Here is a 27,456-nt window from a genome sequence, read left to right as displayed (position 1 = left end):
ATGAAATAAAACATACTACACATCCTACCCCCTTACTCAAAAATGCATAGAGATGGTAAAACACACATATGGCAGAAAAGAGGATGCACTACAAAAACATATAATACACCCTACTCACTGGTAAAATAAGGAAAACAAGGAATGCAAGTCAAAAAGATACAATCAAAAACTACATACTGCGTTTCCAAAAACAACACACCACACGGTTTACCTAAAACGCCACATGACAGGTCCAACACCCATAAAAAAAAAACTATGGGTAACTGTAAATCCAAAACTAACCAATAATGAGTACTTAAAACTCAAGGGAAACACATCATGAGTTATTCTAACTCCAAGCAAACGATTTATGAGTCACTTGAACTCAAGATAAACATATTATGAGTAACACTAACCCAAACGCAACACATTTTGGGTATTCCTATACCCAAAGGAAAACATATTATGGGAAAAACAAAACCCAAGGCAAACAAAAATTTTGGGGATTACTACACCCAAAGGAAAACAGAATTATGGAAATCGCCATGCCCATGGCAAACATCTGATAGGTTTCTTTAGACCTAAGGCAAACAGATTTTGGGAAACTAAACCCAAGGAAAACAAAAATATGGATTACTTAAAACCCACGACAAACTAAATTTAGGATATCATTAAACTCATGGCACTCACGTCACAAACTGAATAATGGACACTCCATGACAAACTGAATAGGGGACACTCTTACCAACAACCACTCCAGAAAAAACACGAGACAAACACTATAAATGACCAGCAAAAATAATAATGTCCCATGCTCCCGTGAGCGGTCTCTATTGTAAATACGGCAAGATTCGCGACGTCTTCCATAAAACAACATCATTCCGAACAAAACACACCTCATGGTTAAAAACAAACCTACCACAGTAACATGCCCCCAATACAATGTTGTGAAAATGCAGATATAACACAAGGTAATATTAACATAACAAACTAAAACAATAAACGTGGTCACCGTAGTCTAGGTAGATGAGCGATACCTCACCCGAAAATGCAGTCCATGTGAAGATGAGCGATACCTCACCCGAAAGTCCAGTCCATGTGAAGATGAGCGATACCTCACCCGAAAGTCCAAAACTTCGCCCAAAAGTCTAAATCAAGTAATCATTCATCCATAGTCCAGGTGGTGCAGGTTAAATCCAGTGTATGTCCAGAATTGCATCAGAGGCAGCACCACCAACTCGAGATGACACCACATAAAGTTTTTGGCAGGGGCTCGCTTTGGCCCACAAGGTGAAAACCCACGAAATTCAGAGTTCATGCAAACAAGCAAAACTAAATGACAAGGAACCAGATAGACGTCGTGAACCAGACTGGAAAACAAAAACATTGCGATCTTCATACTTTAATGATAAACATCGTGGTTCTCAGCACATACAAAGGGATTCTTCCCAATGTGCCAAGATGGCCGCCACAGCATCGTTCAGCGTCTATTTCTAATGGAAATAGGCCACACTACGACGCTGAACATGACGGAGGTAGCTCTACGGAGATTCAACGTCACAGGAGACCTTCACCAACACCACAAAGGATTCCAAAGACGTCATCCATACAAGGCACGCAGGCGAACTGGAAGGAGCTCCTGAGAACAACCGTCACAACGGTGAGTCTGCTAGCATTGGAAAACGCTGGCTCGATATTTAATTAGAAAAAAGTCTCTTTCATAGCCTGGACACGCTGCAAGCGCAGACCTTGTAAAGTCTCATCCGCTGTCAAGACACGCTGTCACTTCCACTGCCAAAACGCGCTGCGCAGAGCTAAAAGATTTTGAAATCCACAGTCAGGATGCGCTGTTCACTCCAACCTCATAGCGCTACCTCAACACATAAACACTGGTGTTAAACACGGTGAAAGATTCCAGTCACAAAACGTGAGGGCTCACAATGTTTAAATAAAAAAAATCAGCTGCGTGTGAACCTTTGAAATCAGTCAACATCTGCTGCGTTTTAACTCTTTCTGCACACGATGTTGCGCTTTTCTACTCAGCCTCAAAGATCAGCTTTTCATACAATGAACATCAGGAAATGTCACACGCCATTATGCAGAATTTAAACCTTGGGTTAGCAGGCAAACCGATCACAAATGGGAACACTCACCCAAGTTCAACAAGCACTGGCACATCCACGTTGGGCCGACCGATCTATGGTCACTGGTGGGGCATGTGGACAGCCAGTTTGCTTCTCTTACGTGCGCTTCTTCAGTTTCATATGTACAAGCCATTCAATGTAGATCACGTAGGTTCTTCAACTCGTCGCCAGTATTGTAATGATGAAAGATGCGCTGTCAGGGTCTTGTAGTTTACTAAGTATATTTATTCTTAAAGTTACAAAGTAGATTCTAAGTTTTAGGAAGATGGTAAGACCTTTAGATGTCCCTTAAGTTGCCCCACCAGGAGCAGCCTTCTGGCTGCTCAGCCATCCAGATCAACTGAGACTCCACTCAAACAAACACACTCCAACATTCTACATGACCTCATCACTAGCTGAGCAGGTAGGCAGAGAACTACTGAAAGGAGAATGCAGCAGGTAAAAGGAAGACTACAACAAAAGTGTTTTCTTATTTCCAGTTTTTTGAAGGGTGTGTACAGCGAAAGGCATTGTTAACATATTTCAACGAACATACGCATGGCTCCTCTGTTTCGACGCGCAATTTGACTGTTGGTTATTTACAGCTGTCATTGGTTTTATGGTACTTCTTCTGTTGGAGCAAACATTTTTGTAGGAGAAAAAAATTGTTCTGATTTGCTTTCTACGGTACAGTGTTTTATCTATTAAATTGAAAATGTCTGCATCTATAATAGGCTGATACAATTCAGACTTTAAATCTCACTACATCATTTTTGGAATCACCTGGAGAACACCTTGAAGTATGGAAAAAACTGGTTTGATGCTTTTGAAACATATTTAGAGACTATAGGGGCTTCAAGCTTCTGTCCTGAATGAAAGAAGTTCATAACCCCTTAAGTGCTGTGCTCGTTCACTGGCCGATGGCACCACTACCTCCGTAGTGCTGCCGTCGGCCGTTGAACGTTCGAACTGCACTTGCCCAATGGAACGTCCAGCACTGGAGCTGGACGTTCCATAGCAGTTCAGAGGTTAATGCTGCATTCCCTGGAGTCTGAAGGGCGTGTTATTTTTAAGTATTAACCCAACTTCGAAGGTACAGAGGTGGAACAACCAGATAACTATACAGAGTGCACAAAAACATTGCAAAAACTTTTGATTTTCAATCCAGCATAGTAATCCTAAAACACTAATTTCTCATGAGGAAAGAAATAACTGGGGAACATTTCAATATTTATGTTTCAGCCCCTAGGAAACTGGAGGCAGACTGTCATTTTGGATCCTTTACAGATCAGCTGGTTCATCACCAGTGTATTTGTCATTGCTGTAACAAAGCCATTCAGCAGAAGTTGCTGTCTTTAACCAACCCTATGCTAGAGGAAACATTAGGTATGGCCAAGAGCTTTGAAATGTGGCTAATGTCTTTTAGGGAATTGGGAGAACGAACGTCTGAAACTGTGAACATTGTTAAGCAGTAGGTCAAAGGTTCTGTTAAAGACTACTCAAACAAGGGAAACAAAAGTGGATAGGAATTTCTTTTAACAAACTAATGTATGTTTCAGGTTTGGCAATCCTTTACATTTTAAGAGCAGATGTTCTTGCCCAGTGAGGAATATTGCATGCAGAGTTTGCAATAAGATAGGGCACTTTGCCAAAGTGTGCCACGGTCAAGGGAAACAGGCAGGTGGAAACAACCCTGTAGTTGATAATTTGGCAGATGAAATTCCTGAAAACCATTTGGACAGACTGCAAGAAGATCTACAGGACAGGCCATGGTATTAGTGATCAGTGATGAGAAGGTGGAGTCAGGTGATCCATCCACCTGTGTGGACCTGTATGTGGATAATAGAGTTGTTAAATTGCTGATGGACTCGGCTGCAAGAATAAGAACGATGACTTCTGTGTCCTATGAAGGGATCTGTATTGAATTGTCTGGGTTATTTGAGAATGTGCTAATTTTGAGAGGTAGGAAGATTTTTGGGAACGTGTATGTTGCACTTAAAGGACTGTGTTTTCTGGGTTGATTTCACCAGGGCTTGTTCGAGATGATTTTAAGACCTGGCACAATGGACCAGGTTTCCATTTTGGATGTAGCTGAAGCTAGTACTGTGAGTGACTTTTAAGGTACAAAACGTTTGTGCACGTTTTCAAAGCGCGTTTTCAGATAGTTTAGGAACTATATAACCGGTTTCAACATAAAATCAAGGTTAAGGAGAGGTCTATTCCTGTCAAAGACAAGCTGCGGAATATACTGTTCTCTATGAGGGAGGCTTAGGAAAGAGAGTTAGTCAAGCTGTGCAACAATGGATTCATTGACCAAATTGAATCTTTGCTTTGGTTAGTTCCTCTTGTGGTGGCCCGTAAAAGGTATGGTGAACTCAGGATTTTTGTTGCTCTATGCAACTTAAACAGGGCCATTTAGGTCAATTCGCACCCACTTCAGAAGATTTCAGACTTGTTAACTGCCGTGTCGGTTGCAAAGTGGTTCGGTAAATTGGACCTTGCCCTTGCTTACCACCAGGTAGTTTTGGAACCCGAGTCAAGACTCTGTACTGCTTTTGTCTCTCCTATGACTTCTTTAAAATATTGCAGGATGGTGTTCTTGGTAACCTCGGCTGCGTTGTTTTTTCAAAGGAGCATGTACCAGTTGTTGAGGGACGCAGATGGTGTAGTTGCTTTCCAAGGTGATCTATTATTTTTGTCTAAAACTAAAGAAGAACATGAGATAATTCTTAATCGGGTTCTATTTGCCCTACAGCAAAATGGGGTAGTGTTTATGATTGGCAGGTGTGAATTTTTGCAAAAACAGAATGGAATACTTAGGTCATGTGGTCTTGGGGATGGCATTGAGCCCAGGCCAGGTTTAATGAATGGAATTATTGAAGTAAAGGCTCCTAGTGATAAAACAGCTCTTAAATCCTTCATGGGGATGTGTGAATGTTATTCTCATTTTATTCCTAGTTATGCTTCTCACATTTTACAGTTAATTAAACGTTTGAAGAAATATACCAAGTTTACTTGGTATAGTTTGTGTCAAGAATCGTTTGAATGGACAAAGAATCAATAGGCACGTTCTAAAATGTTGAAACCTTTTGATCCCAAGCAAGCATGTTTCATACTTTTGGATGCTTCTAGTTATGGGTTGGGTGCCATTTTTACCCAGGAGAATTGGTAAGTAGAGAACACCATTAGTTATTCATCCAGGGTGTTGAGGGGGGCAAAAACTGATTATTCAACAATTGAGAAGGAATTGCCGGCTTGTTCAATTCAAAGCACATGTCTAGAGTTTTAAGTTTGCTGTAAAAACATTTCATTAAACCCCTGGTAGCTATTTTGTCTAGGGAAGAAATTAAAGATCAAACACCCAGAATTTCAAGACTGTCGTCCAAACTGTTACAATTTCCCTTTGAAATAGTACATATCAAGGGGGGCAATAATGTGCAGACAGATTTTTTTGTCTCAGTTCGCTATTCAGGAAGATGGTGTGGAAGATGTAGAGGCCATGGAGGAAAGTTGTTTGATTGCTTTGTTGGATCCAGAGGGGATGTGTGTGGTTAAAAAGTGTGAATGCCGGGAAGGATTGACTTTGGAAGCAGTTAAGTACGTTGTGTTGGGGTGTGTTGCTAGGGGGTTGCCTAGTGAAAGGTCACTTTCTAATTCATGTCAGCCATTCTGGTATGCTGATGATGAACTTTCCGTGGATAATGGCTTACTTCTATGAGGTGATCAGTTGGTACCACCTATGGGGTTAAGGTTGAGGTTCATAAACATTGCTCATGAAGGACACTTGGAAGCCACATTACCAAAGAAGGTAAGGTCCACTTAATGGTGTCCTTCTATGGATAGAAAAGTTGAGTCATTTGTGGGTGAATGTGCAGTATGTCTTTCTTCAGATGAGGGGTTGAATGTGAGGAAACCTCCTTTGCAGCCAATTAAATATCCTGTGAGAGTCTTGGAAAAAATTGCTGTTGACTTGGTTAGACCTTTTAATAAGTTACCAGGGCAGTATCATTTTGCATTGGTTGCGTTTGATTTATACTCAAAGTGACCAGAGGTTAAGTTTGTGCCTGAACCAAATGTCAGTGCTGTCATTGACTTCCTCAGGGAACTTTTTCTCAGGGAAGGTTATCCTCGGTTCTTGATTTCAGACAATGGGGTTCAAGTTGTTAATGAGGAGGTTGAGGGGTTTCTCAAGGCTGGTAATGTCAAGTTTTTGAGGACGTCTTTATATCAGCCTCAAACCAATGGCCAGGTAGAACACATGAGCCGAGTATTAGTCCATTGTTTTCAGTGTGCAATTGACAACAGGTGTGTAGCGCCTAATGCAGTTAGGTCTATGTTGTGGTTTAACCAGACCGCTACTTATTCTACAACCCAAGTGTCACCGTTTGAAATGCTTAGAGGCAGGACGCCTGCTACCAAGTTATGCCCGAGTTGGATGAGCAAGTGGGTAAAGATTGGTTTGGATGTTGGTGTTTGGGATGCAAGGACAAAGAGGAAGAGGGAAGAAGCTAAGTTGAGATAAAAAGAGAATTGTGACTGTCACAATGAGGTGAAAATGATCTAGGTGTGTGTTGGTGATAGCATACTCATTAAAAAAGGAGGTTATGTTAAGAAGGGGGTATCCAGCAGTTGGGAAAGCTAAAATAATATAACTATTCAAGCCTGGTTTCTTTTTCATCTCTTTAGTCTTCTGTCGCCACCACCAACAGAGTCTGATTATACTCATCAACAGTGTCCATGAGCTGTGCATTATACATTGGTGATATTAACAAGGTAGTTATGACTGTGGCAAGGGCGTTGTTTGTCCCAATAGCCCTCTCAGCATGGCTGTCCTGTAAAAACCATAGTATTGTGCCCTGATTATTCTCAGGGGAAACAAAGAAGGCTTGGGTCTATATACTATCTGGCCTAGACCACTCAAATTGAAACAGCAAAAACATTGGCCAGGTAGATTGATTATAATAACAAAGTCTAGTACCACTTACCCAATTGATCTAAGCGGACACACTTTTCATTTAGTATTTTTTACTCATTTTTTCATTTTTCAAAAACTTCATTCATATATGTCTAGAGAATGATACCATTTCAGTAGCAAAAATTCACATAAAATTACACTTTTCAAAACGTAAATTTAACAATCACTGTGAACGAGACATATTTACATTTACACAATATATACAAAAATACAGACAAAATTGGAGACATGGCAGAAAACCCAGGTCTAACGTACACTGAAGATGACATCAGTGAAATCTTATCCGACCCGTCTCTTGCGGCAGACTTCAATATCCCTGCAACCATTGCACAGTCCACCGATTGGGATGCACTAACTGAGAAGAAAAGGAACAAAATACGGACTATCCTACACGGCGTAATTCTAGCACAGTATTTACGCACCAACACTGCTCCAAAAGGGCTCATAGTCACCAACGCTCCTAGAATCTTCCTAGATGATGCCACTTTCAGGAAGGATTGGGCCCAGATCGCCTGGCATTGCACCAGGGACTGGCTCGTCCTCATCATCAAAACCGCCAAACGACTCTCTGATGCCATCCTGATCGAAATCCAGGCAACTGAGAACCATTTTAAGACCACCCTAACTGGTTTCAAAAAGAAACTAGAAGATCAAAACCGAGAGATGGCTGACTACAAAGAATACCTAACCCAGACAAAAATTAAAAATTTTGAGAAAGATCTGAAGAGATTCAGTTTCACCAAGACATACCCCTATTCGGACGATACTTATACTCCAGCCAGGAAAGACTCTGACAGCTCCGGGGACAATAGTTCGGTCTCTAGCAATTCCAGCACCGGATCCAATCAATCCAGAGGGAGAGGGCGACGAGGCCAACACTGGCAGCAACCCTGGCAGGGTCCACAGAACCACAATTTTGGGCCACCACAATTTGGACCAATACCACCCCCCTTCTATGGTTTCCCTCCGATGTACGCACCAGGGCAGATGCCATACTTTCAAGGGAATCAAAATCAAAGATATCCTTTTTTGTCACAGGGCCGCAGGAATCGCGGAAAAAGAAGAAATGCACCACAGGTCCACTGGACACCAGAAGCGGAACCAGTGAGCTCGAACACGAGGAACAAAACCAAGGAACAGGCGGGACCGAGCAAATAGCAACAGCAGTAAGAACCAAAGACCAGTTGGTGTTCAACATTTCAAGCACAGAACTGACAGAAGAAGAAATAGCAGTCCTGAACAAAGGCTTATCCTTCGTCCCTACAGCCAAACTGGACCATTTCAAATTACACATGGAACTGGCTGAGTTCTTTAGAAAACTAAAATTAAAAGCCTTCTTTGAAAAGAAAACAGAGTCAGACGACCCTCAAGAGGAAGTCCCCAATGAGACAGGCCTTAGACTGAAATCTACGTTCATTCCACCACCCGCCAGTATACCTGTCGAGATTGCTGCCTTTGAACAGGCAGTCTACACTGAGGTGGAGAATATACAGGAGAAAAACACCTTTAACAATCTGTCCCATCGGGAACGTGAAACAATAAGACGCCTGCAGGCCAACCCTGCCCTTGTCATAAAACCCGCCGACAAAGGGGGAGGTATCGTGCTCATGGATAAAACCGATTATGACACGGAATGTCGCAGACTCCTCAGCGACGCCAGAAATTACAGACCACTCAGGAAGGACCCCACCGAGGAACTAAACAAGAGGATACAGGTCTTGGTGAAAAATGCCCGGGACGCAGAACACATCTCTAAACAGGAGGCTGACTACCTATGCAGCAAAAACGCGAAAATTCCATATTTCTACACTCTCCCGAAGATACACAAAGGAGTAACTCCACCACCGGGAAGACCAATTGTGTCTGGGAATCAATCACTCCTAGAGCCCTTGTCACGCTTTTGCGATTTCTTCCTGAATCCATTGGTACAACTCACTCCATCATACATCAAGGACACGAAACATCTTCTCAATGTAATCAAAGAAACCAACTACAACCCAGAAACCCAACTCCTTGTCGGATTAGACATTGAAAGCCTATACACGAGCTTACCGCAGGACGCCACTCTGGAAGTTCTGGAGGAAGTCCTAATGAGTACTGTTTGGAACCATCAAACTCCACGCAGCTTCATAATGGAATGTGCCACTCTGGCATTAAAAGACAACTATTTCGAGTACGAGGGCAAGCTGTACTTACAGACTAATGGGACGAGCATGGGGAGCGTTTTCGCTCCCAGCATAGCTGGGCTTTATGTAGCCCATTTTGAAAAAACACACATACAATCTGTGAACAATCCCTACGCAGCTAACATCAGCATGTGGCGTCGCTATATCGACGACATCCTGGTTATCTGGGAAGGTAATCAGGAATCCCTGGATCAATTCCTCATGTGGCTGAATACCTGTGACAACTATCTGAGATTTACCTGCACTAGCAGTGCCTCAGAATTGGCTTTCCTGGACCTCAACATCAAGGCAGACGTGGATGGCCTGACGACTACGACCTACCACAAACCCACATCAAGCAACTCCCTTTTGAGGTTTGACAGCTTCCACCCGAGACCTCTACGGGAAAATCTCCCTTACGGTCAGTTTTTACGACTTAGACGCAACTGCAGCCGGATTCAGGACTACAAACAACAATCAACCAGTCTTATCCATAAATTGGAAGACAGGGGATACCCCACCAGGATCCTGAACACCACCTGCAAGAGGGCACGAAACCAAAACAGAGAGGCACTTCTTGAGGTGACAACAAGGCCTCCTGAGGAACCCACTCTGACATGTGTCACCACTTATAATACCGTGTCAAATCAGGTTTCCAACATAATCAACAGGAATTGGAAGATTATTAACTCAGGCAACCGTAACTGGGACAAACCTAGATTCGCATATAAAAGGGCGAAGAATCTTAAAGACTCCCTAGTACACACCAGACCCAGACCAAACCATGCCACTAATGACAACACTGTCCTCAACGCATGGGGCTTACCGAAACTTACTGGACACCAACCGTGTAATAATTGCAGTGTATGCCACCTTACATCTCCTTCAAAAACCCTGGACCTAGAACCAGGCAAGGTATGGACACAACGCCAGTTCACCAACTGCAATTCTTCTAACCCGGTGTACCTTATGACATGCAGATGTGGCCTACGATATGTGGGTATGACTACCCGAAAGGTACGGACAAGAATGACGGAACATCGCAGCACCATCCGATGTGGCAAAAATATAAGCAGACTTACAGATCACTTCTTGTCCCACAATCACACTCCAAATGACTTCACGTGGACTGTGATTGAACAATTCCCCACTACTGAAAACAATGACAGATTTCTCCTTCAAAAAGAACAACGTTGGATTTACCGCCTATCCACCCACACTGAGGGGCTAAACGACTCCATACCATGGAATTCGCTTAACACCTAATGTATGATGCTTCCTTTTCTTCACTATTTTGTGCATAGACCTATCTCTCTCAAACTGATCCACCTCAATCAATAACTAAAAAATTCCATTTTTCATATTCAATTCCTCCCACAAAAAAATTCCACTTTTTAAATTCAATTCCTCCCAGTGATGTATCCATAACCACCCTTTTTGACACCATTGCTCGCTTCCCGAGTAAAAGTGTTTAATAACGCTACCACGAGCGCTGGCACTCTCCTCCACGCATGCGCGGCAGTTCCACATAGCCTTTACCCGCCCGCGCATGCGCGAAGCAGCCCAACTGAAGGCTCACGTGCTGAGCATGACCACTACTCTCGGCACGCATGCGCAGAGCGCGCATGACATGGCGCTTTCAGCGCGACACCCCTCCCTCTGTTTCTACCTCGTCCCAGGTGCAGACAATTACGGAGGCTTTAAATAAACATGCTCGGCTAGCCCTCCTCTCATAACCGGGCGCCGCAGAAGGATTACAGGTCCAAGGAGGAACCAGATCGACAGTTTCGTGAGTAATTGAGGCTGCGCACTACAGCAACTGTGGGGGTAAGGTGTTGAGGTCTTCTCTTACAGGTCGGATAACTTGATAAAACCTATACTACCTTCTTTTAGGGTCTTTTTCTCTGCCAGGCGACCCAAGGAGGCTTTGAACAGCTAAAATACTGTGTGAGGACAATAGTTGATTTTCTTTCACTTACCTGAACCTCACATTGGCATTTTCGTTTTCTAGCTCACCACTACAACCGGCTTCTAGATAACTACCACATGAGTCTTGCCACTGACAAGACCACACTCTAGCCATGTATAGCTCGCTCACTCACCTTATAAGACGGTGGAATGACGACTGTTTTTGCATTAATATGCTAATATGACTCTACCCTGTACGTCTGTATGTCTCCCCTTTATGTTATATGTAGCAAAGCGAGAGGGAATCCCCTTCTCACCCATACAGCACCTTAGCGCGTGCTACACATAAACTCCTAAAAAACACTCACTGTAAATTATTTTTATAAACCCCACACATACTCACTTGGTCCTGAGGAAAGCCTGTTTCAAATTAAGAAAGGCCAGGCTGAAACATGTAGACCACACAGGACACTGGAGGTCATAATCCATACTCCACCGTGTCCGTTTGCCTTTTTAACGTGCCAACAGATACCCAGTTTCATTAAAATAGCTTTTACCCTCGGGTACTGGGATTTCTGTATGGCTTTTTAATCTTCACCTTCATACTCACCACATTGCACACTCAGTAATTATACCAGCTCCGCAGTAATCTGGCGTCGAAGCACACCCGGGGCACGTTAGGTGCCACTGTGGTGGGCCCGATGATGAAGCATGCCACCAACTAGGTTGGTGGGTGAGGGCTTTCTAATAAAACCCACTGGTTTTCCCTGACATACGTACTCCATTGAGTCTTACCTGTATAAACCTAGCTAGTCTTTCTTGATTTTTGATATATAAAAACGGGGATTCAGACTAGCTTACCTAGTCCTCCCTCTCTCCTTTGATTTAGTGAAAATTGGAGTCCTGACATGCCCTTCCTGAATCTTGTTCCAGTATCGATTATTCTCAGAACGCGACTCCTCAGTATTTAAAACAGCTTTCATTACCGTGCAGTTTCTCTTATCCTCTCACATTCACCATTATATTTGCTATCAATTACAGCTATATCAGCAACAATGCTGCCAATTTCCTTATTCCCCATGTTATGTGTTGCTTCAAGCAGTGTGCCCCTACTGCCGCTGCCAGGTTTTACCTGCGTATCACCTGCGATATTTATTATATTAAATATATTTTAAACAGGGCTTCAGTTCCGCCATTTTACTTATTTGTCCATGTGCTTGTCCTTTTCCTTCATTCCTATTGGTTGTAGCATTCTCCCTTGTGTGTTTCTTTTATAAGTATCCCTCAGCCAAAGTACTCATGCTCTTCCGCTTTGGTGGGTGGAACTTATTTTTACTATGTTAATGCTGCACAGCATTTGCTGTTTACCTTTATTTATCTTCCCCGGCTGCACACTCTTCGATGACCCGCTGCTCGCATTTGCAGTGTGCTTTTAAATTTAATCTTGTCCTGTTACCACCCATTTTTAGGTCTCGCATAGGCAGCGCTGAAACGCTGCCTCTACGAGGCATTAAGTAATTTGTATGTGTTGGGTGAAACTTCGCCTATTGGCAGTAGTTTTTGCTGCAGCTTGCTATTTGTTGGACGTTACCATAGCTCCTGTTAGCTTGGATTCTACAGGCTCTTTATCTGAGACTGACTTCCGTTTAGTTCGGAAGCAGCAGCGCCTTTGGAAAGCAATTGCTATTCTGCCGAATCCCGAAATATGTAGTCCTTTTTACTTTGAACTGCTCTAAGCCCCCGAATATCAGGAGTTGCAGGGACTACATATCCCATCAGGCCAAGCGCTCTCTTACCGCGCGTTGATAATCCCACCATAATCCACATGATCACTTCATGAACATTCACGGGACCGCTGCATGAAGACATCGCATGTATGGCAAATATGAGGTATCATATATCCTCGTCCCAGATCAGTAGGCCATCCATTCCTCATTACTGCAGACAATGATGGTAAAGTATGAGTGATGGCTTCACATATCTCAGAAACAGCCCCTTTCTCAAGTTCAGCCATTAATATTTGAGTTCCTATCGGGGAACCAGTTAATCTCTTTGCAAAGAAGCCTGTACTTCACCTGAGAGAAGTATAGGAATTTAAATGTAATTAATTCACATTCCAACTGCAATTCCACACAAACTTTGCAGCCTGCATTGCCACATATATCCTCTAATTTGCTAATCCCCAATAAGATTCCACGCCCTTTGTTGTTAGGTCTCCCATAGGCAGCGCACATCAATGCATGTTAATGGTACTCATTTTACCTTCCGTGCAAGGATGAAATACTAAATCTCTTTGCCGGGTTTAAACTTGTGTTCATCAAGCTCCGCGCATTTCTTAGCAGCCAGCGACATGGGGACTGATGCACAAAGCTATTTTACAGTTGCAGAGGTCAAAGTTGAGCCGTTGCGACTACAGAATAGCATTATTACGGACTCGCAATTAGGGTTCCAGGCTAAAATCAGAATCAGTATTTGGAAAGGGTGTGTAAAGAGCACACCTTCCACATTCTGATTCCTCAACTTATGTATTCATGTTTTGCAAACCTACATCCAGTTACAAAACATTAATATTTTACCACCAAAACCAAATTGATGGTAACCATTTACAAAAGAGAAGGGGCGTCTTGGAATTGTCCATAAACATTTTTGGAAGCTTTGGTCCCTTGGACCACTGCCTGCTTCTAAAACAAGCATTTGCAATGCAGTAGGTCTCGTATTTGCGAGAGTTTAAGCTATTGGCATTGTAAATGGCAATGCCTTTCATTTATTTTTAGAAACCAACACTGAAATAAAAGGCATTGTCATTTACAATGCCAACAGCTCAAACTCTCGCAACTGCAAGACCTATTGTATTGCAAATGCGTGTTACCATTGCTGTCAGCTGTCTGTTTTTTTTTTTTGTGGCTCCAACACCTTTAAACAAATTGTCTCCTCTCACCGAGGCTCAAACCCTGTTCTGCCAGCTTCTTTTTTTTTTTTAAGTTTTATTATTTTTCCACCATGATACAATGTCCAATCAAATGAAGAATTCTTAGTTAAGACTACCCCCCTCCCACCCCCACCCCTCAATACCAGTAAAACCATTAATATAGGCGCAAAAAAAACAGAAGAAAAAGAGCAAAAGGCAAGAGGTATAAGCAAGTAGCGAGAGATGTTAAAAGTTCTTTAAGGCATCACCTACTATATCTCCTGGTCGTGTTGCCCTTGTTGCTCAATCCAGGAGGAAAATTTCCCCCAAACCTCAGAGCCTATATTCCTTTTTCTTTGTCCTTTCTTGGTGTATACTGCCCTTTCTAGGTGGAATGTGGCTACCAACCTGGCCAGCCATTGTGCGAAGGAGGGGGAGCCGGTATCTAGCCATCCGGAGGAAAAACAGATCCTCCCTACTGCCATTGCTATAAAGACCAACCCTTCCTACTTAATTCTTGGTGAATCATATTGGGTCCCCAGAAGGATGATCGTAGGGTTTAAAGAAATTGGTTGGTTAGTTATTTCGCTAAGTAGGTTCTGTATTTTAAGTAAGGTCGGAGCTAATTTTGGGCAGGTTACGAAGATATGTATCGAATCCGCCCCAACTTTGGAGCAACGCGGACATAGTGTTCCTTTCTTGGATCCCCATTTGATGATTTTACTGGGTGTCATATAGAGAAAGAACATTGTTTTGAAAGGTTGTGCTTGTAATTTTGTGGAGACTGGAATCTGTTGTGATAGAAGCAGAGAATTATAAAGAAAGCTTTGGGGTGAATCGAGTTTGACATGCCATTTAATAGAAATGGATTCTAAGTCTTCTGGGGTTTGCCTGTTAAGCATTTGGTAAATGCCTCCACTACGAGGGGTGGTAGTGTTGCGTAAAGCATGTAAAATTGAACATCGGCAAACCCTGCTGTTCCACCCACTTTCCTGGATAGGCAGCCATGAATGGACAGAAACTTAAATGATTCTTGACTTTTTAGTTTAAATTTAGATTGTAGATTTGTAAAAGTTTCAATCCCCCTGGTTGTGATCAGGTCCCCAAGTTTCACTATTCCGGCCCTGTGCCAGTCAGAAAGGTAAGATGGGCTAAGAAAAGCTGGTAAGTTGTTATTATTAATTATGGGAGAGTAAAAGTTAAATCTGCCAATTCCAAATATTCTCCGTATGTGGCGGAAGACCTTATATGAGTTCATTAGTGTCTTGAATTTTACACAGTTGTAGTACCCATATGTTGTTTCGCGGAGTTGGCAGCCCCAATGTTGATCCCCTAGTAAGAGCTGAAAGGGTGAGGGTAGGGATGGCCCTATTGTTGAGCCGTAAGTAAATTCTCTTACTATTACTGAGCTGTACTGTAGTACTGCCGCCCAGTAGTATAGAGTGATATTAGGAAAAGACCAGCCCCCTCTTTCTTTCGGAAGTGTGAGTTTTCAATGCTCGTCTGGGCAGAGCATAGGCCCAAATAAATTGAGTGAAGATTTGCTAAAATTTGAGAAGGCTATTTTTACTCAATTTGAGGGGTATACTACGAAAAAAATAGAGTAATTTTGGAAAATATGTCATTTTGATGATGTTGCATCTGCCGACTAGCGGTAAATGTAGGTTGTCAATCTGCTTTAAAGCCTTCTTTGTCTGGGCGGCAAGGGGAGCCAGGTTGTCTGTGACTATTACCTCCAGCTTGGGTGAGACAGACACCCCCAAGTATTTAGCCTTGGGTCCCACCCTGTCATCGGTCCAAGTAATTTTGCTATTTACTAAGATCTGTGCTTTGTTTTTATTGAAGGCATAACCAGATAGCCTCCCAAATTTCTGGGCCTCCCCTTCTAATGCAAGTATGGTGTGGGCAGGGTCTGGAGAGGTGATGGCAAGGTCGTCGGCATAGGCCAGGATTTTACAGTTATTATGAAAATAGGTTACTGGGGTGATATTGTCATTTTTCTCTATCTGTTTAATGAAAGGATCCAGGTAAAGGGCGAGCAGGGACAGCCCTGCCTGGTACCCCGGGAGATGTTAAAGGGATCAGTAGGCTGTCCATTTATGGTGACGCTAGCTGTTGGATTAGAATAGAGTGCCTGTGTTGCCAGCATGAGCTTGTCCCCGAACCGTAACATGAATGATGTTGGGTCTCCGGCAGCATGTGCAGCGTCAAACAAGGTAATCACTCTCCTGACATGTTCCGTGGTCCCTTTCTTCGGTATGAAACCATGCTGCCACTCCGAGACAAGAGATTCCACTACTCGGGAGATTCTGGAGGCTAGCACCTTGGAGAATATTATAGACTCAGAGTTAATGAGGGTTATGGGTCTGTAGGAGCTCATATCTATAGGGGATTTATCTTTTTTTTAGAGAGATAGAGATTCTAGCTCTGGACCAAGAGGCCGGAGGGGGAGCCCCCTTGAAAATAGAACTTATTACCTCAGTGAATATAGCTTTGATTTGATGAGCAAAGACTTTGAAGAATTCAACGGGTATGCCGTCAGGGCCTGAAGCCTTCCCATCCGAGAGGCTAGTGAGCGTGTTCAGAATTTCCTACCAAGTAAGATCTAAAAGCTTACTATCTTCTGGGCTAAGTTGTCTTAGTTCGATCTCACTGAGGTAGTTGGAAATTTCCCCGTCTAAGACATCCCCCGTGGAGCAGCTTTCTTCCGTGTATATTTTGGCATAGTACTCCTTTAATCCCTTCCGAATCAGACTAGGATCAGTGATCTTAGTACCGGAGGGAAGTCTGATTGTGTGGATTTCGCTACTAGTAACCTGTTGTCTTGTCCTAACGGTTATGTGGTGTCCAATGTTATCACTACACTCGTAGTTCTTCTCCCTTGCTACTGCCCACTTTGCCGCAATTTTTTCCATAAAGACAGCTCCTATTTCAGCTTTGGCCAAGACTGCGTCTTTTTGAGCAGGCTGGCAGTCTAGTCCTGCATGGATTGCTTGGGTTAGCTTAATTTCTATGTTTCTTATTTTTTCTTGTAGATCCCTGATTAGACTTTTTTCCCCTTTATTTTTCTGAATAGAGAACCTTAGGGTCTCACCTCTGATCCCTGCCTTTACTGTGTCCCAGACTACCATTTGAGAGGCAAAGCCAATGTTTATCTCCAGAAACTCTTGAATCCATCCCTGCATATGGGTTACATAGCTGCTGTCATACAATAATGCTTTCTCGAAACTCCACTTAGTAGCCTCTTTGGGTTGTCCAAGCCCCTTGATGGTAATAATGAGAGGGTTGTGATCGGATAAGAAGCGAGGTGTGATGTCAATTGTGTAGTTGTTGGTGAATGAGGCGGAGATAAAGAAGTAGTCTAGTCTGACTAGGACTTGGTGCGGGGCAGAGTAGAAAGTAAGCCCGGGTTGCGAAGGGTTTTTGCTCGCCCAGCTGTCTATTATTCCGTGAGTCTGAATAGGATTTGTTAGGGCCTGAAAGACTAGAGGTTTCCTACCTTTATAGCTGAATGTTTTACTAGTAGCCTAGTCACGAGGTAGATGTATGTTAAAGTCCCCACAAAGTACTATGGGAGTGGGCCAGTGCACTAGCTCGCCGGAGACTTGGTTAATGGCCCCAGGGTCATCAGCGTTACTCCCATATATTGAGCAAAGGGTAATAGAAGAGTTGTTTATGAGTTGAATATGGGTAATTAGCCACCTCCCTAGTGGGTCAGATTTAGTCGGTGGGTTACTGGTGACAAGTCTTCTGTCGGCTAGGACTCCCACTCCCTTTGTTTTTGCCCCCTTCATGGTGGCACCCACTACCTTGATCCCAAAGTGTTTAGAAGTTGTTTTTGTGACTGTTGTACATGGGTTTCTTGCAGGCATATGATGTTTCCCCCAAGTGTTTGAAGGCCCAGTGCCACTTTCTGCCTCTTAGAGGCGTCATGTAGTCCACAAACTTTGACTGAGACAATTTGTAATTAATCTAGCCTAGCCATTTAAAAGGTATGAAGGTGAAGGCCTATTAGAAATCAATGAGGTTGTTTTTAGAGATATAATCGAGCTACCAAAACAATGTTGTGAGTGTTTTGCGCCTGAGTGTACTTCCTGTGTCCCTTCCTACCCCTCCCACCCCTCCCCCCAACCCACTCACCCTTAAGTGAGAAATCAGGCCAGGCCTGAATGATGGAGGTCAATCACGAGCCTCGGCTGCTGGCCACGCCAGTCAAAAAAAAAGAATGAAGAATAAATAACTTTGATCTTGTGATCGGCCGCTAACCCTACCCTGTGCTGTGCGCAGATTGAGAGCCGAGTGTTAGATACAAGTGTGTGAGTACATAATTTTTTTGTTCTAGCCCTCTCTAACCCCTTGCTTTTGAGAGCTCATCCCTAGTTGTGCACCACTTCATTTTTTTTTTAAGCCGATCATCACAGGCTGAACTTTTTCTTTTCACGCGGCTTGCGTGCACGAAAGGGAGGCACCGGATGTGAGCACTGACAGGTGATGGATCACTGAAATAATATCTAGAGCCAAAATATCGAGTTGCCATAATATCGATGCCAAAATATCGAGGGACATAATATCGACTTTCTATCTTCACTAAGGTAAGTACAAAAATATTGAGTTTAAAATATCGAGTGTTAAAAATGTAGACTGTCAAAATATCGTTTTTTTAATGTCTTTAAAATAAGTTAAAACTATTATAATATTAAATATATTTAATATAAACATAGTTAAAATGATTAAATAAATGTAACATTATAACGTAATTAATGTAACTTTAAAAATAATAATAATAATACATATATATATTTAAATACATGTTATTAATAAAACATATAGATTATATTTACCATAGCATAGCAAAAGGTTTAAATTTAATTTAACCACTCCAGTGGGTGCTACATTAAAGAGATCGTTGGATAGCGTAGGGGTAAAAATTACTATTCCCACTCCAGTGGGTGCAACAGTAGGGAAAGCGTTGGATAGCGTAGGGGTAAAAATTACTATTCCCACTCCAAAGAGTGCAACAGTAGGGAAAGCGCTGAATAGCGTAGGGGTAAAAATTACTATTCCCACTCCAGTGGGTGCTACAGTAGGGAAAGCATTGGATAGTGTAGGGGTAAAAATTACTATTTCCACTCCAGTGGGTGCTACAGTATGGAAAGCGTTGGATGGGGTGGAGGTAAAAATTAATATTCCCACTCCAGTGGGTGCAACAGTAGGGAAAGCGTTGGATAGCGTAGGGGTAAAAATTACTATTCCCACTCCAGTGGGTGCTACAGTAGGGAAAGCGTTGGATAGCGTAGAGGTAAAAATTACTATTCCCACTCCAGTGGGTGCAACAGTAGGGAAACCTTTGGATAGCGTAGGGGTACAAATTACTATTCCCACTCCAGTGGGTGCTACAGTAGGGAAAGCGTTGGATAGCGTAGGGGTAAAAATTACTATTCCCACTCCAGTGGCTGCAACAGTAGGGAAAGCGTTGGATAGCGTAGGGGTAAAAATTACTATTCCCACTCCAGTGGGTGCTACAGTAGGGAAAGCGTTGGATAGCGTAGGGGTAAAAATTACTATTCCCACTCCAGTGAGTGCAACAGTAGGGAAAGCGTTGGATAGCGTAGGGGTAAAAATTACTATTCCAACTCCAGTGGGTGCAACAGTAGGGAAAGCGTTGGATAGCGTAGGGGTGAAAATTACTATTTCCAATTAATTATTTTAAATTAATTACCAATTATATTTTAATTATTTACCAATTAATAATTAATTTAAAACTATAAATAATTTACATAATTATTTATTTAAAATTATATTACTTCCCACCCTATTCCCCTATAAACACACAACCCACTACAGAAAATACATTTCAAAAATTTAATTATTTATCAATTATTTATTTTTAATTAATTACCAATTATATTTTCATTAATTACCAATTATTATTTAATTAACAATTAGATTAAATTTAAATAATTAATTAATTATAATTAAATAACTTCCCAACCTATTCCCCTGTAAACACACAACCCGCTACAGAAAATCAATTACTAAAAATTAATTATTTATCAATTATTAATTTTAAATTAATTAACAATTATGTTTTAATTAATTACCAATTATTATTTAATTAACAATTAGATTAAATTTACATAATTAATTATTTATAATTAAATTACTTCCCACCCTATTCCCCTATAAACCCACAACCCGCTACAGATTTATATTACACAAGTATTATTAAATATTAATAACTTACCTTATTTTCGATATTTTTGTTGTCTATATTTTATCTAGTCTATATTATGTCTAGTCTATATTTTTGATTCGATATTTTGGCTATTCTAGTCGATATTTTTGTTGTCTATATTTTGTCTAGTCTATATTTTGTCCAGTCTATATTTTTTACTCGATATTTTGTCCAATCGATATTTTGGAATCGATATTATGTCTGTTTACCGTGTTGGATCAGTGCCGCTTTGCTGGAACCTGAACTCTTTGTTCTTGGCCGCTGCAGCACTGATATTCCCTGCCCTCAAGCTACCCCCTGACCTTGGAGAAGGCCAAACTCTGCGATTTGCCGGACATAAAGATGAATGCACATGGAGCCAAGAAAGGGCTTAAACAGAAGACACCCATTCCAGGGATGGACCCCTCGGCAGGGGACGGACCTGGGAAGATCAAATCTGAACAGGTCAGTGGGGTAAAAAAAACTAACCTTGGGAAGACAGGGGTAGGGGCCCCAGCAAAGACTGGAAAGACTCTGGTTCTACACAACCCCTCCATGCCAAAATCTTTCTGGTAGCTAAAACTCAGGCTGCCAATGCTAAAAGCAGTATAGGGAAACTGCCCTCTTCTACACCACCTAACGCTACTCCACAGCAGGACAGTGCTACTATTGATAGAGCTCAAACAGTACGGACATTGCTATCACCCCCCCTGTCTCCTAGGCAGCCTGCTAGAGTCCTCTCTCTCCGTACATACTCCTACCAAAGGTCATGACCACATGTACCTCCCGATTAAGGGGCCCTTTGATACCTCCGATCCTCCCATGCTACTGGTCACCCTGCCATCTGCCCCACCCGCTGCACTAGGACAGCCGTAACCACCTGAAGGAATCACTAGCGATGGGGCCTGTGCACCCTCAGAGAATCCCAACGCCAGGGTCCAACCAACAGGGACAGAAGTCGCTATTCAAAACCTGGAAATCCCCTCCGGAACCCCAACTCCTTGGACCCCAGAAATCGGATATGAGGATTTTTACTCTGTCTCTGACAGCACCCCGGGCTCCTCTGCAGATGGGGGGGACAGAAGATGAGGACAACACCAACAGTGCTAGTGAAGAGGACAGCGAGGACTTCCGCATTAACCCTGAGACAGTTGTGCGCCTTAAGAAATAAGATTAAGCGGCGAAGACAACTTAAATGGGACTACTCAAACTCTCAGATGTCTTACCATCTGGATGAAAACGGACAACTCAACCACAGTGGCACAGCCCGAGAAAACCACAAACCAAAACAACCGAGACAATGGAGCCCTCATTGGCGGCTATACTCACTTCTATCAAGGATTTCCAAGAGGAGGTGAGAGCGGATAACCGGACTGCCAAGAACGCAGCAAAAAAATTACAGGGCGGCTTTAGAAGACTGAACAAAACCTGTACAGACATCAGCAACCGGGTGGTTATGGTTGAGGCTAGGACGGAGCACCTGGAAACCGAAGCAGTGCCTGCTAAACAGTTGATTGAGTCCAGCTCTGCTTGCATTACAGACCTAATGGCCAAAATGGAAGGACAAGAAAACCGACAACGCAGGAATAATCTCTGCCTGCTTGGCATCCTGGAAGGGAAGGAGGGGGAAGATCCTAGACAATTCATAGTCAAGCTACTACACGTCTCCTTTCCGGAACACCCAGGCTGGGATTGGAACCGTGAAGTGCAGCGAGCTCATCGCTTCCCCATTTTTTTTGAAACGGCAATATAACAACAGTAACTCGACCGAAGGGCAGCCTCGGGTGTTCCTTGTGTATTTCGGCAACTTTCTCTTAAGACAGTTGGTGTATGACCAGGCTCGCCCCAACTCTAAGAAAGGGGCCAATGGAATTACCTTTTTTGCCAAACCAGACTTTTGTCACCAGACTGTGGAGCGAAGGTGGCACTTGCGGCAACTGATCTCCCCCTTTCAGCAGCTGTGCGCCGAGGTATATCTTATGAACCAGGCAAGGCTGAAGGTTATCCTGCATGGCACCACCAAGGTTTTCCTGTCCTAAATCAAAGTCAGAGAGCACCTGGAAGAAGCTAAGCTTAAGAAGGAACACAAAGACTAAAATGGGGGAAAGGAAAAAAAAAGTGCTGCTGTTCTCTCCTCCCTCTTCCTGTAATTTCTTCAGCCTACTGCCAACTAATTTTTCTAACCAGGGGGGGCGTCCTCACTGATAAACTCAATCTCTCTTGTGCTTACAACCTCTTCTACATGTTTTGCCCGCTAGGTCTGTGTTTATTAACATTGTAGTTTCACAATTGTGTGGTGCACCTTTGCTTTCTTGTTCTTACTGTATAAGTTCTTGGATGAACTATCATTGTGACAGTGGGTGTTGACCAGTGTGCACACACCTCGCCCATACAAACTATCAGGGGCGACTCAAACATTTGGGGGGTAATTTGTGTTAGGCGCTAAAATTAGGAAGTTTCCACTGTTCTTTTTGTTTTACAAATGTTCCAGCTGTTAGAACATATCCTTTACCCTTGTCCCTGCGCTCCATACCAGTGCATATGGTTAAACTCAGTTGACAGTTTAATCGTATACTATCTCTGCCTAAAGCAAACTACTGGCACAACGTTTCCCCTCGTTACCAGCCACCCACCCTGCCCGCAGATCCCACCTACCTCTACTCTGGCCAGGTCTGGTGGCTCAATGGATTCATGGTTCACTACACGGGCCTGTGTCCAGACTCATGGTCATAAGCTCAAATCCTCGTGCGTCCACTCAACCTTTCATACTTATGAGGTCCATAAAATGAGTACCACTGTGTTCGGCAACAACAAACATCTGTTATTTAGAACTAAGATTCCCTTCTAGCTGAACATGTGCTTTACAAATACACATTATGTTCTCTAGCCTTTGGTGTGATTTTAATGCAGAGGCTGTGCTAGGGCATGTTTAATTTTCCAACTTTTGTTTTGTGCTCAGCATGATTTAAAGGGATGAGTTAGTGGAAAAAGTTGGCCTCGGAGCCGCCTTCTTGCAGCTCAAGATAACGTTATTGTGATGGCAAGTAAAACAGCAAAACAACATTTTCTGCAAGGAAATGAATTGCTATTTCAATTTGAAAACAATTCTTCTGTAATCACGTTTTGTAATTGGTTGATGAGCAGTTGAAAGTTCATTTCATCCAGATGGTAAAACATCTGCGAGTCCGAGTAGTCCCATTTAAGTTGTCTTCGCCGCTTAATCTTATTTCTTGATTTTTTAAGGCGCACAACTGTCTCAGGGTTAATGCGGAAGTCCTCGCTGTCCTCTTCACTAGCACTGTTGGTGTTGTCCTCATCTTCTGTCCCCCCCATCTGCAGAGGAGCCCGGGGTGCTGTCAGAGACAGAGTAAAAATCCTCATATCCGATTTCTGGGGTCCAAGGAGTTGGGGTTCCGGAGGGGATTTCCAGGTTTTGAATAGCGACTTCTATCCCTGTTGGTCGGACCCTGGCGTTGGGATTCTCTGAGGGTGCACAGGCCCCATCGCTAGTGATTCCTTCAGGTGGTTACGGCTGTCCTAGTGCAGCGGGTGGGGCAGATGGCAGGGTGACCAGTAGCATGGGAGGATCGGAGGTATCAAAGGGCTCCTTAATCAGGAGGTACATGTGGTCATGACCTTTGGTAGGAGTATGTACGGAGAGAGAGGACTCTAGCAGGCTGCCTAGGAGACAGGGGGGTGATAGAAATGTCCGTACTGTTTGAGCTCTATCAATAGTAGCACTGCCCTGCTGTGGAGTAGCGTTAGGTGGTGTAGAACAGGGCGGTTTCCCTATACTGCTTCTGGCATTGGCAGCCTGAGTTTTAGCTACCAGAAAGATTTTGGCAGGGAGGGGTTGTGTAGAACCAGAGTCTTTGCAGTCTTTGCTGGGGGCCCCTACCCCTGTCTTCCCAAGGTTAGTTTTTTTACCCCACTGACCTGTTCAGATTTGATCTTCCCAGGTCCGCCCCCTGCCGAGGGGTCCATCCCTGGAATGGGTGTCTTATGTTTAAGCACTTTCTTAGTTCCATGTGCATTCATCTTTATGTCCAGCAAATCGCAGAGTTTGGCCTTCTCCAAGGTCAGGGGCAGCTTGAGGGCAGGGAAGATCAGTGCTGCAGCGGCCAAGAACAAAGAGTTCAGGTTCCAGCAAAGCGGCACTGATCCAACACAGCACCTGTCAGTGCTCACATCCGGCGCCTCCTTTTCGTGCATGCAAGCCGCGTGAAAATAAAAAAGTTCAGCCTCCGAAACAAATGAGGCAAAAGAGTGTAGGGCACAATTCACCCGTCTCCAGCTCTTCCCCGCAAATCCGGGAAATGCGCCGAGCAGTCCCGCACCTCCTAGCGAGACCCGCGGCGTCCTCCGTGGTCTCCGTGGTCTCGTTGGTACTGACAGCCTGTGACCCCAAGAGCCAAGCATCGCCGATGTGGCAGGGTAGCTAGCCGATCATCACAGCGTCCAGAGGCTGGCGTGAGCAGCCGAGCAGCGCAGGAACTCACGCTGACTCCATCTTACCGTTCTGCCAGCTTCAAAGACAAATGTTCCAGCTAGAACAAGAAAGCAAAGGTGCACCACACAATTGTGAAACTACAATGTTAATAAACACAGATGTAGATTTACTTAGTCGTGATTTAACCGATCTCTTAGTTAGAGTATTTGAAGGAGGAAAAATAGGAAAACGATAATTCCCTCAAGGATGACCCTTATTATAGTCCTAGGGTCCCTGCATCCTCCTTCTTCGTATCGCACCACGGTAAAACACCGCTTCCTTCCCGATGCAGGGACTCTAGGACTTTAATAAGAGTCATCCTTCAGGGAATTATCGTTTTCCTATTTTTCCACCTTCAAATACTTATCTATATAACTCAAAGAAAGATAGATTACAAAAAACATTTAGTTGCTGACTGAAAATTTGACTACTTATTCGCATTTACAGACAAGCCTAGGGCTTTCCAATACTCTAACTAAGAGATCGGTTGAAATACCCCTCTACAAAGAACTCACTATCCAGGACGACGACTTCTAAATACTCTAAGTAACTTGCCCTGAAGAAGTCCCTTGAGGACGAAACGCGTCGGCTGCGAACACCCGTGTTTTGCCTGTACACTTGTTTGGAATAAAAGAAAAATCACAACTAAGAAAATCTACGTCTGTGTTTATTAACATTGTAGTTTCACAATTGTGTGGTGCACCTTTGCTTTCTTGTTCTTACTGTATAAGTTCTTGGATGAACTATCATTGTGACATTGGGTGTTGACCAGTGTGCACACACCTCGCCCATAAAAACTATCAGGGGCGACTCAAAGATTTGGGGGGTAATTTGTGTTAGGTGCTAAAATTAGGAAGTTTCCACTGTTCTTTTTGTTTTACAAATGTTCCAGCTGTTAGAACATATCCTTTACCCTTGTCCCTGCGCTCCATACAAGTGCATATGTTTAAACTCAGTCGGCAGTTTAATCGTATACTATCTCTGCCTAAAGCAAACTACTGGCACAACGTTTACCCTCATTACCAGCCACCCACCCTGCCCGCAGATCCCACCTACCTCTACTCTGGCCAGGTCTGGTGGCTCAATGGATTCATGTTTTACTACACGGGCCTGTGTCCAGCCTCATGGTCATAAGTTCAAATCCTCGTGCGTCCACTCAACCTTTCATACTTATGAGGTCCATAAAATGAGTACCACTGTGTTGGGCAACAACAAACATCTGTTATTTAGAACTAAGATTCCCTTCTAGCTAAACATGTGCTTTACAATTACACATTATGTTCTCTAGCCTCTGGTGTGATTTTAATGCAGAGGCTGTGCTAGGGCATGTTTAATTTTCCAACTTTTGTTTTGTGCTCAGCATGATTTAAAGGCATGAGTTAGTGGAAAAAGTTGGCCTCGGAGCCGCCTTCTTGCAGCTCAAGATAACGTTATTGTGATGGCAAGTAAAACAGCAAAACAACATTTTCTGCAAGGAAATGAATTGCTATTTCAATTTGAAAACAATTCTGCTGTAATCACATTTTGTAATTGGTTGATGAGCAGTTGAAAGTTCATTTCGCCTGCTGGTTAGAGGACGAGGGTGTAAAGACGCTGGAACTAATATGATTTAACCCATGGGTACTCACAAACATTTTACCCGGGGCCAATAACTTTGGTCTGTGATGTGACATGGGGCTGCATTGATGCCAGTTGGGTGGTGGACACGTGGAGGGAGTTGGCAGTAAAGTGGGTGTAGGGAAAGCAAAGCATGTACTTCTAGTGGCTGAATTGCACAAAGGGAAATCAAAAAACCTTAAATTAATCTTCGCTTCCTCACTTTATCAAATTGTGTGACCCTAGGCAATTGTTTTATTTCTCTTTTCCTCCTTTTTCTTTATTATCACAAATATGAGGACCAGAGGGAAGAATTAATGTTTCTAAATTCATGTTTGAAAACTATCACTTTTAAAATAATACTTCTCAAAACAATATAATGTGTGATATCATCTGATGTATAAAAGTGAAAAGGTTCTGCATGTTAAATACACTTTTTGAATTTTGGAGAGACTATCATATTTTCACTCTTTTGCTGCGATATGTCTTTTAATACGAAGATGTTCCTAAAGTTGAGCAGTGCGGAACTTCCTAGTTAATTCCTTCCTTTAACACACACTACATTTAAATAGCTGCTTGACTGTTTATTTGTCATCCTTATTGCTGACCAGGGAGCTGCATGTAAAGGTCAAGAGGGCCACATGCGACCCTTGGGCCATACTTTCAGTAACTTTAACCGAAACCTTGGGACATATTATCAAGACAGGCGATAAAATTATCACTGCTTTAGTGGCAGAAAACTGCTTCTAAAAAGGCGATAATGGCCTTGATAATATGCTCTATGGAATTCCAGTTAAAGACCATGTTATATGTAAAGGACATCTAACATGGGCTTCAAGTGGAATTCGATAGAGCATATTAGCAAGCCCATTATCGTGTTTTAGCAGCAGTTTTCGCCCGCTAAAGCGGGATAATTTAATCGCCAGTCTTGAAGATATGCCTCCTTGTTAAAGTGTACATGTCAGATTCTATCTGCTCCAGAATGCCAACATACTAATTAATGCAAGTATTTGGACCCTTTGTATTGGAAGGCGGAATGGCTTTACATGATGCAATTTAATTATATGGCTGCGGTTCGCACGTTTTTGGCAGACTGGGG

The sequence above is a fragment of the Lissotriton vulgaris genome, chromosome 10 (assembly GCF_964263255.1).
Source record: "Lissotriton vulgaris chromosome 10, aLisVul1.2, whole genome shotgun sequence".
Classification (NCBI taxonomy): domain Eukaryota; kingdom Metazoa; phylum Chordata; class Amphibia; order Caudata; family Salamandridae; genus Lissotriton; species Lissotriton vulgaris.
This window is presented reverse-complemented; position numbering follows the sequence as displayed.